General features: G+C 37.4%; 1 protein-coding gene across 14 annotated transcripts in view; it reads right to left on the reverse strand.

Annotated features, from left to right (window-relative positions):
* Positions 1-14,621, reverse strand: part of LOC121298017 (plasma membrane calcium-transporting ATPase 2) — a 153,102-nt gene that overhangs the window by 127,327 nt on the left and 11,154 nt on the right. The window contains exon 1 of one of the 14 annotated variants that reach the window (XM_041224711.1): positions 2,355-2,480. The exons of the other annotated variants lie outside the window; for them this stretch is intronic. The gene's annotated coding sequence lies outside the window, so the exon portion shown is untranslated. Of the gene's footprint in view, positions 1-2,354; positions 2,481-14,621 lie in introns of those variants that run through there. 14 annotated transcript variants of the gene reach the window in all.

A 14,621-nucleotide genomic window follows, 5' to 3' on the forward strand; every position in this document is an offset into this window, starting at 1 on the left:
AGATCCTCAAAGCTACAGCATTTACTCCAAAAAATAAAAACAGCCTAATAAGTTACAGAACCACAACTCAGCAACTTATATTTAGGATTTAGTTTAGGGTGTGTGGAATAAAAAATGTTTCTTTTTTTTTTTTTTTTTTTATAAATTTGCAATAATGCCGATTAGGAGCAAACACCTTTACGAATCTAGACCTAAAAGACTAGAGCTTCTCTTTTGGGACAAACACTGCTTATGTGCATATGCTTCACTAAGCAATTGATTAATTTATCATTTTATCTGTCCATTAATCTAGTGACATATTGATTCATTTTAGGCTTGTCGAGAAACTGAGCACCAAAGGACCGAAACAAATCAATAGGCAGACTATTTTCAGACATCAACAATATGATAGGTATACTAATGCAGTCTCTACCCATGTGGAAAACTGGATGTATAGCATTTTGTTCCTGACCAGACTTTCTTGTAGGTTTAGTGTTATATACCAAACACTGCATATAGATTAGAACAAGCTTGCTACTTACGTATTGCAAAGTACTCTAAAACTATTCCTGCAAGGTTAAAAGCTAACCTGAGCAAGATTTTGGTTTCGTTAAAAAGGAGACAGACGCTGTTTAGAACGTGAGTATCCTGATTGGTTAAGGCTTGGGGATTTATGTACTAACCAATGTAATAAAACAGAAAATGATTAACTGGGCTTGTTGAGGGGTAGAGAGACATTAGCTATAGCTATATTAGCTAACTGCTCACAACACTGGGGAATGCTTTCTCACATGAAAGGAGTGCTAAAAGGCATGACCCACTTATTATCTGCATCGAGCACACGACTGTCCTAAAAGCTTAATGGAACTACTGAATGTGTACTGTAGCAGGTCAGTTATTTTGTACTAAACAGAATACAGTACACTGCTTTGTATATTATTCTCTGAAACTGCTTGCCCATAGGACAAAATAGTATTCAGAAAGAAAACCTGCAGTCCCCAGACTAAAAGTCTGCCAAAAAATGTTCAAAACACAAAACATTACAAAGAACTGTGTAAATTTGCTTCCTGGGTAAAACGTTGTGTGTAAATATTAAAGTTCATGCAATAGTCTCTGTTGCAATCTTTATCAACAATCATTAATAGAGCAGTTAAAAAACAAAATCAAAATAAATACATTGTTCTGCATTCTCCCTATTTGTTGCATGATCTGTTGGGAACTGAGCTAAAGATGACAAGCATCCCTTTCAATAGTATGCACAGAAGTGTAGTCTTGTGAGTAAGGGTATCAGATTTACTCAGAAATATTACCATGGCCTGACAGAAAGGTTTCTGATACGCTATATGATTGCAGTTGTTTGTATGTGTTATAAGGAGTTGTTGTGGTTATCATCTCTGCCACATTCTGCTTCCAGTGCCTGATTCTCTCTTCACTTGGCAACAGCAGTTTTAAGCAGATGTTCCCACACTAACTTTAGCATACAGTATACATCTTGCTTTCCATTTTAAGAATTAAAGTGCTCAACTTCAAGATTTTCCATGTACTCTAGCTCAGGATGAAAAAAACCAACATTTCATGCTTAAGTTTTCATAAAATCCCAGACATTTTTCTGTCTGCCCTGCACAGTTTCCCTGTCATACACATGCACTTATAACAGTGGCACGTCTATAGGATTTGGAATTATGTGGATCGGACTATGGCTAATTTGATGTCTGTTTTGAGAATGTGCAAGTGGGGGATATTAGCCAGCCCAGAATTGCATTGACCTGTACTGGAATGTATCCAGGGCACTGGGGTTAATTCCCCTGATCTTATTCAAAGAGGAGGGTTCTACAATTTCCACAGAGCAGGCACAGCCACAGTTTAGCATCTCATCTGAAGGACAGCATTTCCTGCACACCACGCCAAGACATTGACGGAGCTGTGACTCAGAAGAAAGAGTGCCCCCTTGTGACCCACACCCATCAACATTACTTATAGCAACATCTTATTTCCATATGAAGCCATCCCAGTACTAACCCTGCTTATCTTCTAAAATCAGACATGATGGTATGACTGTTCCTCTTCTGTTTCTGCGTGGGATTGCCATTGGTTTGGATTCAAGCACCATATACAAGTTAGTAACCTCAAACTCCTCCCACAGAGAAAGTGCTCAGGTCGGTATGTGGCACCTAGTTTATATAATGTTGCATAGTGCCTGCTGTACTGACACAGGCTGGCTATGAGAAACTAATGAATTAGCTTCTGACAGCAAGAACATATAATTATTACAAAGAAGCAATCATATACTGGCACACTGACCGGCCTTGATGTGTGCAAATTAAATACTACATTAAATACCATTACTTAACACAAAAAATTAAAGGGGTACTTACTTTAAGAATTGCACAAAGTGAAAGTGCTGCACATTTTATGCAAACATTCTGTGTTTTTCAGGGGTGTAAATATTCACTCAAGCCAGGTCTCACTTGTCCATGCGAGCAAAGCATTTGTTAAGAGAAAGCACTCAGCTGGGCCCCTTCTCGTGACATTATGAAATAGGCAGTTCGGAGTTGCAGACCTACTACTGAGTCAGATGTAAGCCTCTATGAGATCAAATAAGGTCAGAATGGAACAGCTGCACCACGTCCCCTTAACAGGTGACCACATTGCTAGTGTTTTTCAAGTTCAAGCTCAAATACAGCTTTTCGGGGTCAGGCACTCACACTAGAGGTGGAAATGAGTGTAAAACGTAAAACATAAAATAATAACATTTATAATGCCTGGCATTTTGGGAAAAATGTTTACAGGAACAAAGTGATATGAGAGACAGTGTGCAGATACTGTGCTGTCAACATGCAAAGTCCTAATAGTATAGCTATGAAACTGGAGAAACGGACTTCCCATGCCCTTTAAGTGAAGGTTGGAGATCTCCCACCAGCAGTATTCTCTTAAAATAGACGTACCCAAGTCTATTCTATATTTAGAACCTAACTTGTGTTTTTCAGAGTTGGTGATTTAAAAAACGAATGTACCTTCAGAAATAACTAAACTGTTTTCAGTTATTCAGCTATCTGCCAAATGCCACCTTTTAGTGCAGAAAAATGTTAATTAATTTTTTGTCAAGCGTGTCAATTTGCAGGTGAAAAAACTGACTAATGTTGCTAGAATAAGTACAATGAATGAATACGCAAACTACTTTATGAAATAAATTGTCTGAATGTATTGTGGATTTCTGGGACATGTTTGTTCAAACTTAGTTGGGTTAGCTTACTATAGTGGACTGGCAGAATTAAATATTAGAATACCATTCTCTGTACAGTGACCTACATGCTGGTAACTCAGAAGTTTAAGTCACCCCTGACCTCAATGATGCTCTAAACAACTGGGGGAAAAAAGTGGTTTCTTGTGGGAGAGTGCTGCACAAGGTTAACAGCTGTTCAACTTTATGACTTACAGTTACTTCTTTCAAAACTTTTTTTTGTTTAATCTAATTTAAAAAAAATATAATAGCAACTCTTTTAAAAGACCAATGTTTTCTAATATCCATGCAGTTCTTTACAGTTTTCATGTAAGGAATTCCTGGAAGAAGTGTAGCCAAAAACATGTTTTTAAAAAGATTAAGAATAAAAAGTTTCCCTGCATTCTACAACACACTGAGCACATGTGCATCTGTGTTGAATGATGCATGTAAAGTACTGGCAAGGCATTTCACAGCTGGCTACAGGCACTTAAAAACATTTGGACTTCACAGTGTAGAAATTATATTTTTACCTGCATAACAGGTATTTTATAACTTACAGTAGGTATGTAAGTAACCCCTGCTGCACAAAGTCTTACAGGTGTCAGTGCCCTAAAAAAGCTGACTGCAATGGCCTACATACAGCAGGAGAACTAGAATGTAGTAACAAATGTGAATGTGAAGTGTCAGCCGTTGAGCAGTTCTCAAGATACTTGCATCTTCATTTTATCCAAACAAATTGATCCTTCACTCTAAAGTGCTAAAAGGTTAGAATAACATGCCTTACTCTGTTAATTAAATTTTTTAGAAATTAGCATGCAACAAGAGCATGTAGGCCTACTTGTTTTTCTTTAAATAAATGATGCAGCTTGCTTTAAAAATACAACAACAAAAAATGCCCCAATAGAATTTTTGAGGAAGACTAAATCATTTGAAGGCTTTTTGTGGGATGAAAAGACAACTCCATGGGAATTGCTATGCAGAGGCTGTGCAATACATAAAGGAGCTTAGAAAAGACAAGCAGGCACGACAGTAGAGACGTACATCGTTAGAGACAGCAGAGCATAATAAAAATACAATCCTTGTGTTTATCTTGTCAGCAAACTTACCGTAACTCTTTAACATCACAAAGACGAAGCTATCCAAACTATAATGATGTTATCTGTTTCAGTAATTGGCGAATCCTGATATAACTTTGGATTAGTATTTTATCATTTTTGCATGAGATACCATCAGGATTGTATTCCAAATCCCATATTCAGGTTCTCACATGCTGTCAAAAAAACACATACTGAGTGAGTGTAGTGAAGGCCCAGTTGGGGGTTTGTGGGTGGTTACACATCTAATTCTTCCACAGTCCATAGACCTCTTTAGTGAACCCCAGAAAAGCCAACTGTTGTGGCAGGTGGTGAAGTCAGGACTGCTTGTTTGCCATGCATATGTGATTTCCAAACTAATGCAGCAGCCAGGGAAACTAACTTTAGGAGCACAAACAGCTTTGGAGTAGTGTAAAGGTAAGATTACTGGGTGTTAGTGTTCACCAAGTGTTTGCATATAAATGTAAATCTACTAGCCAGCAAGGTTTTTGGTGATCAGCTGGCAATCTTTGCAAAAGAAAATTCTAATAACAGCATAACCCAAATGCCTGACTGAAGAAATTCCATAAGGTAACAAAGACGAATCTGAATGCAATAAAAACCAAATCTGTAAGCTCTGCGTTGTGTTAAAATATGGCTCAGCTATTTGTTTCTGTTTTTGGGAGATTGAGTCTGGAGCAAAGTTGAGAACATTTCAGAAATGGTACAATACTTTAGAACCTCAGAAGATCTTTTATCAAATGCAATCAGTTTTCAGTACCAGTGGTTCAACTATTGTAGACACTTTAATCCTCATTCACTAAGCTTGCACACAACTGCAATTGTTTTGGACATTCTTCACCAGCCAACTGCAAGCCCATGTACAATGATTTTTACATGACTTGGTTTGAATTCTGTGACTTTAAAACACTACCTCACTACTTTGTGACAATTCATAACAGAATCTGTATTTTACATGAGTTACTGATTATTGTAATTTGTACCAATGTGTTTACTTGGTGTTTTTGCATCAAATGGTCCATGGTGAGGGATAGCACTAGCTATAGTAAAGCACCTCAGAGTTCCCTGTGCAAGTCTCTTCACAAATTCTACCCAGTCAAAGAAACAGCAAGTACAAAAAGACCCCATAAGAGACCCCTAACACCCAGAAGAAGGGATTTTATAAAATATTATTAATTCATAGAATTTCAGAGTAGAAAATAGAATAATGGGAATGATGCTCACTCGATAGTACGACAAAAAAAGATACTTGAAGAATGTGCATGAGACGAAGTGATGAAACTCGAGCACTTCATAAAAAGTGAATAAAAAAATGTAACAGCAGGAAAGCATTTCCTGAAGAGATTGACATTCTTGTGCACATATGAGCCATTGCTATGCATGCCGCTGGCAATTCACAAAGCATTTGTAGGCCACAGGTTTACTGTTCCTTTGATTATAAAAACTTCTTACAAGTCAAATGCCTTGCCAGCTCAGCAATCTGCAACTAATTAAAAAAAAAAGAAAAGAAAGAATCATACTATGTTCAAGCAAAAATTGTAAAATAGGTCAATGTAAAGAGCTTAGTGCCCTGTCAAAAAGTTTTTGCACTGGATAGTGGCCTTGAGTACATGCAAACCCAATTTGTACTTCCTGAAAAATATTCACCATGACACAAAATGTAGAAGAAATGTATGCAGTGCACAGCGGTATCTTTGCAAACACATCCACATGAAACTGTAGCATATGTTTTATTGAACAATCTGTCAAGCACAAGATGCTTAAGAAAGAGACACATAACTGCATTTTAAAGCATTGTTCAGCAGGAATGTAATTGTTACTATACTGCACCACTTCTCTGATTTTGATTCAGGTTGACATAACGTTGGCCTAAATAGCAAATGGATTGTTCCGCATTTCAATTTCTACCCTACGCAAGCACAGAGCATTTCTTGAATTGATCTTCCCAAAATCATACACAATCATTGATACAATAAAAAAGAAAGGGTTCATTTTCTTTGGAAAAGGTACCTGGAAAATCCAAGAAAAATTGCACCTATGATTTAAAGTACTGTTTAAATGGAAGAGATGAGAGATAATTAAACATTTTAAAATTGCTTTAGGCTTCCAGGCCAACAGACAGATCTTTAAGTTAAACTATTACTGATGGAAATAGTTTTTTACATATTGCAAACAAAACTGTTACGGAATTGTTTATCAAGTGGGCTCCTACCAAGACACACTAGAGAAACAACTAAAGAAGGCAAGGCAAGCCAATTTGGTTCAGAACCGAGGTGTGCAGTCTTTAGATCATTTTTGTGAAGAACAGTATGAAGAACTGTTTAACTTACCAGTTACGACATTAGAACACCTTGCGTACATTTCATTTTAAAACCTGTCCAGCAATGGTCTTACACTACACATAGCAATAGCTGCAATCGTGACATCACCTAATAAAGCAGCATGCCTTGTGCAAATCAAGACAGATGTCCACTGGGGAGAGTCAGCCGCCAGATACTCTCGCAAGCACAGGTAACAAGGGATTAGTGCATCAATCAAGACATGTGCATTGCCATCGATGCCACCATTTTCCAGACTAAAGATCCTAAATGGGCATATGTAGAGTTACCATATGACTCCATGTGCACTAGGACAGTTTGGGACAGTTCAGCCTTTTCAACACACACCCCAGTGCATTCTGTTATGATTTACCTGTCTCAGATACCTTTCACAGCAGGACTACACTTACCAGAATGCATTGGGGTGTGAGTTGAAAAGCCTGAACTTTCCATAACGGTCCTGGTGTACATGGAGTCATATGGAAACCCTATGTTACAGCCAGATAAATATTTTTTATAAAATTGGTCATTCCCTGGAACAATTTCACAACTCCAACATCTGCACTCCAACTATACTGTATGTAAAAGCCCAGGACGAAGCTATCACTTTTCATACTCTTTCACTGGTCCTGGTGCTTCAATAACTGTGTACTGATGTTGACTGTTTGAGAGAAATATTATCACTAGACTCACAGCTTTCAATTTCAATTTATAAAAGACAACTTTTTGACACAGCATGATGTATATTCCATTAAAATACCTATTTAAGGAAATTATTTAGGGAATTAGCCATGGCGACTTATTACTGATGAGCTTCAAGCTACTGAGAAGATTTCCAATAAGTTTAGTGCAATACACATCTTGCCAGTTTGCAATTTATTAACTCCAGGTAGGCTCTAGGCATCAACAGAGCAATTATTCACAACCATGCTAAGACTTGTAACAGAAATTAATAATTTATATAGAAACATAATGAATAGCATTGTCCTCTAATACTGCAACTTATTAGAAACCTACTGTCATTTTAGACATAATACCAATTAAAGACCCCTTAAAACACCATTATATACCATGTAATATATTGCATATTGTATAGGTCTGAATACATTTATTTTAGACCTGAACCTAACTGTACAGCATCTTAAAAGTCCAGAATAATTTACATTATTTATTGCAAATAACAAGTAAAAAAAGAAAGAATTGGTAAATTCAGAATTCCTCATATTATTCCATTACAGTGCTGATGTCACAAGCTCTCACTAGAATGCTGATCTAATTGAACATCTGTATTCTATTTGAATATCATGAACAAGGATATATGGCATGCCAATATTCTTCCAAGTGAATTTTTTTACAGAATGCATGGAATTCCCAATCACTCTTCTGTCAAGTTATTTAGACATGACAAACCACCAGCTATGATGACAAAGGGAGTAATCTTGAGGGGCGTGGCATCAGCTTTACCCTTCTGAGATCTTAGATTACATTATACAATGCTCTATTATACCCCCCAGTTATTCTGAGGCACAATCTGACATAGAAAAAGTAGAAGTGGGACACAAACTTCTATTTCTCAAAAGTGCACTGCTGTTTTACTCGCATCAGTCAAATACACAGTCTTGTTGCGAGATACACAGAAAACAACAGCTGGAACATCAGCCATAACTAACTTTCCATTTTAACTATTCATCAGCTGCACCATTAAATTAAACAGCAGTTGCCTTTCGTGCATAATATTATCGTTAAGTTCTACCAGCTGCTGCACCAGTTTGGTTCGGAGCCCTGATTCCTCCACCCCTCCACTCAATGGAAGTATGGATTAATATTAAAATACTTTTATGCTTTAGGTAATTTGCTAACATCCAGGAGATTCCTGGATTATTGATTAACTGTGGGTTTTTTTATATCCTTGCCCTTTTTTTCGTATTTATAACTTGTCCCTATCTAGATCGATCTCATTTGGGCTACCATAAAAAGTATATTGGTAGCATATATCCACTGCCGCCATAGCTGTAATTGCAAAATCAGAATCTTGATAAAGTAAATCACATCAATAACTTCTTCTAAAGAATGTTTTAACCAAGTTTCACGACAATTAGATAAGCAGTTCTCTATAATGATATAAGTGCAGTGACAATGCGAGTGCGAGATTATTACAGTATGTATGGACCCTTTCCCCACCAGGGGATAATAATGTTAAGTCAGAGGCTCTAATTAATTACACAGCCAATCATTCTTCTGTTGGTGTGAAGTAAGTAGTAGCTGCAAGCCATAGGATATCACGAGGTATTAATATGAATGGACGTGAGTTATCTCAGCAATTTCACTACTGCTCATTGACAAGCAAAAATACCTTGAATATAGGAAATGTAGCTGACAGCTGGAACAGTGTGCTTAATCCCAAGGATGGTGTTACAAGCTTCACCTATATATAGTATACTCGTTAGATATACTTCCATGTTAAATACAAAGTTTTCATGCATTTTTAATAAAGATATGCCTTATAAGTGCTGAAGGCATAAATCAATGACTATCAAAGATCCCAACCACAACTCACCCTTTTAAAATGTATTAGCAATAGCTTTCACTAGAAAAGTCATTTGTTAGCATGCTAATATTATCAGGACATCAATCAATATTTTAGAGCCACACCGCTTACATTATTTACCGAAATACAGCACTATATGGCTTTAAAAAAACATGGTGCATTCTAGAACACATTCACAAGCTTGATTATTTAATATTTTAAACCATGCATATCACATTTTGGATCACTGTTTTCCAGTATAAGCTTTCTACACTGTTCATCTGTTCAAAACAACCTCCTAAATTGATTGAATAAGAATACTGTATTGGATTTATTATTAGTCAAACTTTGCTTCAAATTTGCTTGGCTGAGGGAATGTGATCTGACCATCAGACCTCCCTTTAGTTTGGAAAATTATTTTGGGATTTCTTCATTAACCACTTCATTAAGTGGTTTGACCCTTCTGAATACAATGTTCGTTCAATGTCAAACTAAACATAAAATAAGCACTTAAATCACAAAGCATTTGTACTACAATGCAGTAAAAAAAAAAAAGATGCACACTTTTAAAGCATTGCTTTTTTGGAACTACAGTCTCAAAAAGACTTTCAATCATATCTGGCCCCTGTGTGTCAATGCAAGGATCAGTGCAAGGATCAGTCTGACCTGAAGTTATTATAGCGGTCAAACTGTAGAGGAAGAGCAAAACAAACAGCAGATCGCAATTGCTGCAGACTCTGCTTTCTGCAGAAAACGTGCCACCTGTCTGGATGAGAACATTTACAGTTCTTTCTGCCAGTCTGAGTTCTCAGGTAATAACACAGAATGTACTCCATAATAGCAGGATTTACCTGGGGAATGTTTCTCTTATTAGACAGAATATAAAAGGTCCAATTTGACAGAGCCATTTTATTTCCTAGTTTATGGATGAGCTGTAAGGTCCTAGCAAACAGGAATTCCCATGGCCCTGGGGCTCAGCTTTGCTGGCTGAAACTCACCTGCAAAAATATCTGATTCTCTGTTTGGTTCTTTGAAAGCCACTTTCTACTAAATTGATATGCTGTACCTTATTTCTGTAGCTTACATATCTGTTCTTATATAATAGACAAATAATTGGTTTCCGCAATATGAGTCTGGAGATGCAGAATGTAACCGAAACATATTTTCATACTTTTTTTTATTTGACTGGGACAATCCAGTTACATTTAACTATGCCAGTAAAATCTACTTACATTTCACACCTCCATCAGATGTGACATATAAACTTTCCATTGTATAAAAATAGAGACCCAGCTCATGCTTAGCATTCTCACAACAAAAACAACAGACTTCAAACAGTCTGCTGGAGGGTCTGCTTGACACTTCGCTATATAAAGGAACTTGCTTTCTGTTCCCTTAGTATACCACAGAAATGAGTAAACCTTTAGAGGTTCACCCTGCACTAAAGCTGGAGAGGGGGTGACATCTTTAACATCTGATCTATCGATCATACAAACTTTCTATCCTTCCACAGAATTACAAAGGACTGCTTGGTGGTTTCATCCCTCACCCTTTTTTATGATTTCTTTTTAATTTGAAAAATGTTGTGTGCCCAATTATTTTATCCCCTGTTTTCTCCCCAATTTGGGGAGATCTGTAGGTTCAGTGGGCATCTTCCAATCCCACAACAAAGCCAGCTTCCTCTTTTACATCCAGGAACTCGACAGCCGATTTACCAAAGAGTTACCGGCCAAAGCCCAGCCCTGTAGGTGTCTGCTCTGAGCTCACGGGATGCCTGGCCAGCAGGGTTCGCTGTAGCTCGATGAGGAGAAGCAGTCCCTGACGGTTTTGCCTCCCTAACCCACGGGAGCACCTAACCCACAGGAGAGTCAATGCAACGCTTCCTTCGGACTCCCCAGCGAAGACCGGATACTCGGCACAGCCAGAATGCGAACCTGTCTCCCCCTCCCATTGTATGACATATAATTTATAATCTCAGGAGGGCATAACTATTAAAAACCTTGGAACTTATTCTAAAGTCAGGTGAAACAAATATTCAGACAGCTGATAAGGCTTAGAATTACTCTGTCTACACAAATGTTTATTTTTTTCCTTTATCTGATGATTGCTTACTTTAGCTGGGTAGACATTTTGCAATAGAAACGTGAAAGGCTGTTCTTAAGCTAGTGGGTTTTTTTCCTGAAAGGTTGTGCCTGCTTTCTATTGTTTGTGCATTGAACAGTCCGGTGATGCTGAGCAGCTTGGACATTCCCATCTTCCAGTGCTCCAGTGAGATATATTGTATTCTTGATGCTAATGGTAACAGCTGGCCTACTTGACATGGCAAAAAGCAGTGGGTGCCAGATAATCAAAAAATGAAATGGCTAAACAAAATGTAGAGTAACATCGTAGGACAGCTAAGATTAAAACAGTAGCTGTATATTATTTGGTATCCTTTGTTTTGTGATTTGGATCTACAGAGTAATCAAATGTAATATTTTTTTTTTTCTATTATCTGGAAAATTGTTCAAATTGCACTTTCAGTAACCAAGGCATGATAATGGTAACAATGCACTTATGTGCTTTTTTGTACATAATCAAAACTGCATCCTCTGTCTTTCTTTCTCCTGTGTCATGTTGATTCAGAAACAATGAAAGAAAATGTTGTCTCTTTTATGGACTCCCCAGATTCTATCCTTTGCACTAATAATATTATATAATAAAGAATGCATCTGACTCATTCTTCCTGGGGCACGTCACAAATAGCAGTAGGCATCTAAGATAGAGCAATGTCATTGAAAACGGTGTTGAGTTTCTTTGATGGTAAAGCAGGGAGAGTACCCTTTCTTATAAAATACAACATAAACAGATGGGATGTTTATGACAAGGTGGTCACCTACTACATTCTGAGGAATGACAGGCAAAACCCACTGGTGAGCCAGCCTCAGATCACAGCAATCAATCTGACTGAGACACAGTATGGAATATACATGAACTTCCCAGCTGACTGAAATCTATTCTGACTCTCTGGGTTACGCAGTGTCCAAGTTTCTGACATTTACTGAATGCAGCAATATTCAAATGACCTCCAGGGGGAATCCATATCATTAGCGAAATTAAATTAGTGATTTCATTGTCAGTGAATCTAAGGTGCAATGAATTCTCTTGGTGGGAATAATAAAGCCTATTCCTATAACCTTTGACATGAAACTAATGAAATAATGATTTATTACACATTTACAATCCAAAGTAAATTAAAAACTCACTATGTATGGGGCAAAGATTGAACACATGACGCTGCATTAAATACAAAATTATTTAATTACGCTGTGTTATAGGTTGTTTAGTTAGAAATGAAAGAACAACTTTGAGGCATATTAATTGTAATGAGCAGGCACAATGTGTCACTATGCAGGTTTACTATGTTCCACTAACATCTTTACTATCCATTTCCTTGCATGTACTGTAGGTCTGCATTCTGTCAGGAATTGACATAATCAAATCCCAGCAAGATCTCATCTCCAGCCTCCTTTTCCATGCTTCGGAGCAGTGATGTACACTGGAATTCCTCCAACAATCCCAACCGAGATTAACAGTAGGTAGACAAGCAATCAATAATGCTTTTGCTAAAGAAATACCAACCTGGATAGCCACATGTAATGCAAAAATACATTAAGGCTAAGATACTGTGGCTTATATATAAAAACACATCCCCAATGTAGTCATTATAAAATGTTTTCTTGTATGGATGTTTGTTTATTTTGAAGGCAGTTTACAAGTGAATTAGGAATGCTGTAGCGTGTTTAATTTTCTACATTTAGTATTAAACACGTTTAAACATTAACATAGTGGGAATTTTTGTAACCAATCAAAAAAGGCAATATTAGAAGGCCTGTTTTTTATGATACAATGTTTCTTTTATGCAAAAATAACCATACAGTGTACTCTTACTCTATAAACACAACAGCTGACCTGGGCCGGATTAACTTGTAGGCAAATTACGCTATAATGTAAGGCACAACAAGAATTGTGCCCCCCGCAAGGTCGCTGTTTGTTTGGTACATTTTACAAAAACTGCATGGGGGAGGCCGGGCCCACGCACACAGGAGCACAGAAGCTTGCGTTTGGTTAATTATGTTCTTTTATGACGGCTAGGCATTTCTTTCACAATACAAACAAACAATACCAAAGCCCCACGCTCTCTACCTCCTGGGAGAGATCTGTCTGTGCAAACTCCATGGCCGAACTTGTATTTAAGAACCATGCTCAGTTCTTCTCAGTGCTGTGAAAGTGTGGGCTGGAAATGTCCGCTCCGTGATCCTCTCCCCCACTCTATATACAATTGGCTCACTGCGCTCCTCTCACACTCTCATAGGGCCCACAAAATATGGGTTAGCGTAGTGCCTCTGCATCCTTTAATCCGGCCCTGAGTTGACCTCTACATTTCACATGTACTGTATACCTTTGACAATGGATTACCATTTAAGAAAAATGTCAACCGTTTAACACTTAGAAAACGTTTAAACAATTAAACTATTAACCACCCCTATTGTGAATGACTTGCTGGATTGATCTCACAATTTACATATGCCTTCATGATGGAGTGGAAATATAACCTGCAGAAACCACTAAACATGCCCACCTATTGGGTGAGATCAATGAGCAAAATCATGCAAGCCCACTGGCGTTATTTTCCTTGACAGGCAAACACCCATCTAATTGTTTTTTTGGTGTTTTGTAGTTCTGACATATGTGCAAGATTCAAGGTGTTACATTTATCCTAGGCTCCAGTGTTTTCAGAAGGACAGTGAGCAGATTAAATTGTTTCAAAAGGAGAACAACAGAAACAACAGCGGAGGCAATCTGAAAAGAGAAACCCTGAATGACAGGAATAAGAAAGGCACGAGACGGCTGATCCAACAAGCTAACGAGTGACGAGCACATGGGTCCAAAATAAAGTGATGTGACAGGAGCAGTTCAATGAAATGATCCCATAGCATCACAAAAATTCTTTAAAGTCGGTACAATAAATAATTGATCAGATGAACTCAGACATGATGACGAATGGAAATTGCCCTTAAAATAACACCTGAACATGATCGCTGGCATTAGAAGACAACTAGGGTATCTCTGTCAGATACGGTTTCATGGAATGTAAGTTTCAGTGACATCTGATTGCACGATACTTAACATCACAGCTTTAGGTGTAATGGAGGTATTGGGTGATACAGTGTTTGAAGGATTTTAATATCCAGAATATCTTAAAAGAGTAATAATAATATATACTTAATAAATATTACTTTTTAGTAATATTTCAGGTCTTGAACAATACTTTTAAATGAATTACAGTATTAGAAATCTGGGATAACTGATTTGAAGAGTTAATACTGTTCATATGATGAATTGAGAGTTAAATACAAGCACTAGCTAGCAAGACCTTCTTGGAGTGAAATTGAGGTACAGCAATAAAATATTGTATTTAAAATTCATTTATTTGGGGA

The sequence above is a fragment of the Polyodon spathula genome, chromosome 23 (assembly GCF_017654505.1).
Source record: "Polyodon spathula isolate WHYD16114869_AA chromosome 23, ASM1765450v1, whole genome shotgun sequence".
In the NCBI taxonomy this organism is placed as follows: Eukaryota; Metazoa; Chordata; class Actinopteri; order Acipenseriformes; family Polyodontidae; genus Polyodon; species Polyodon spathula.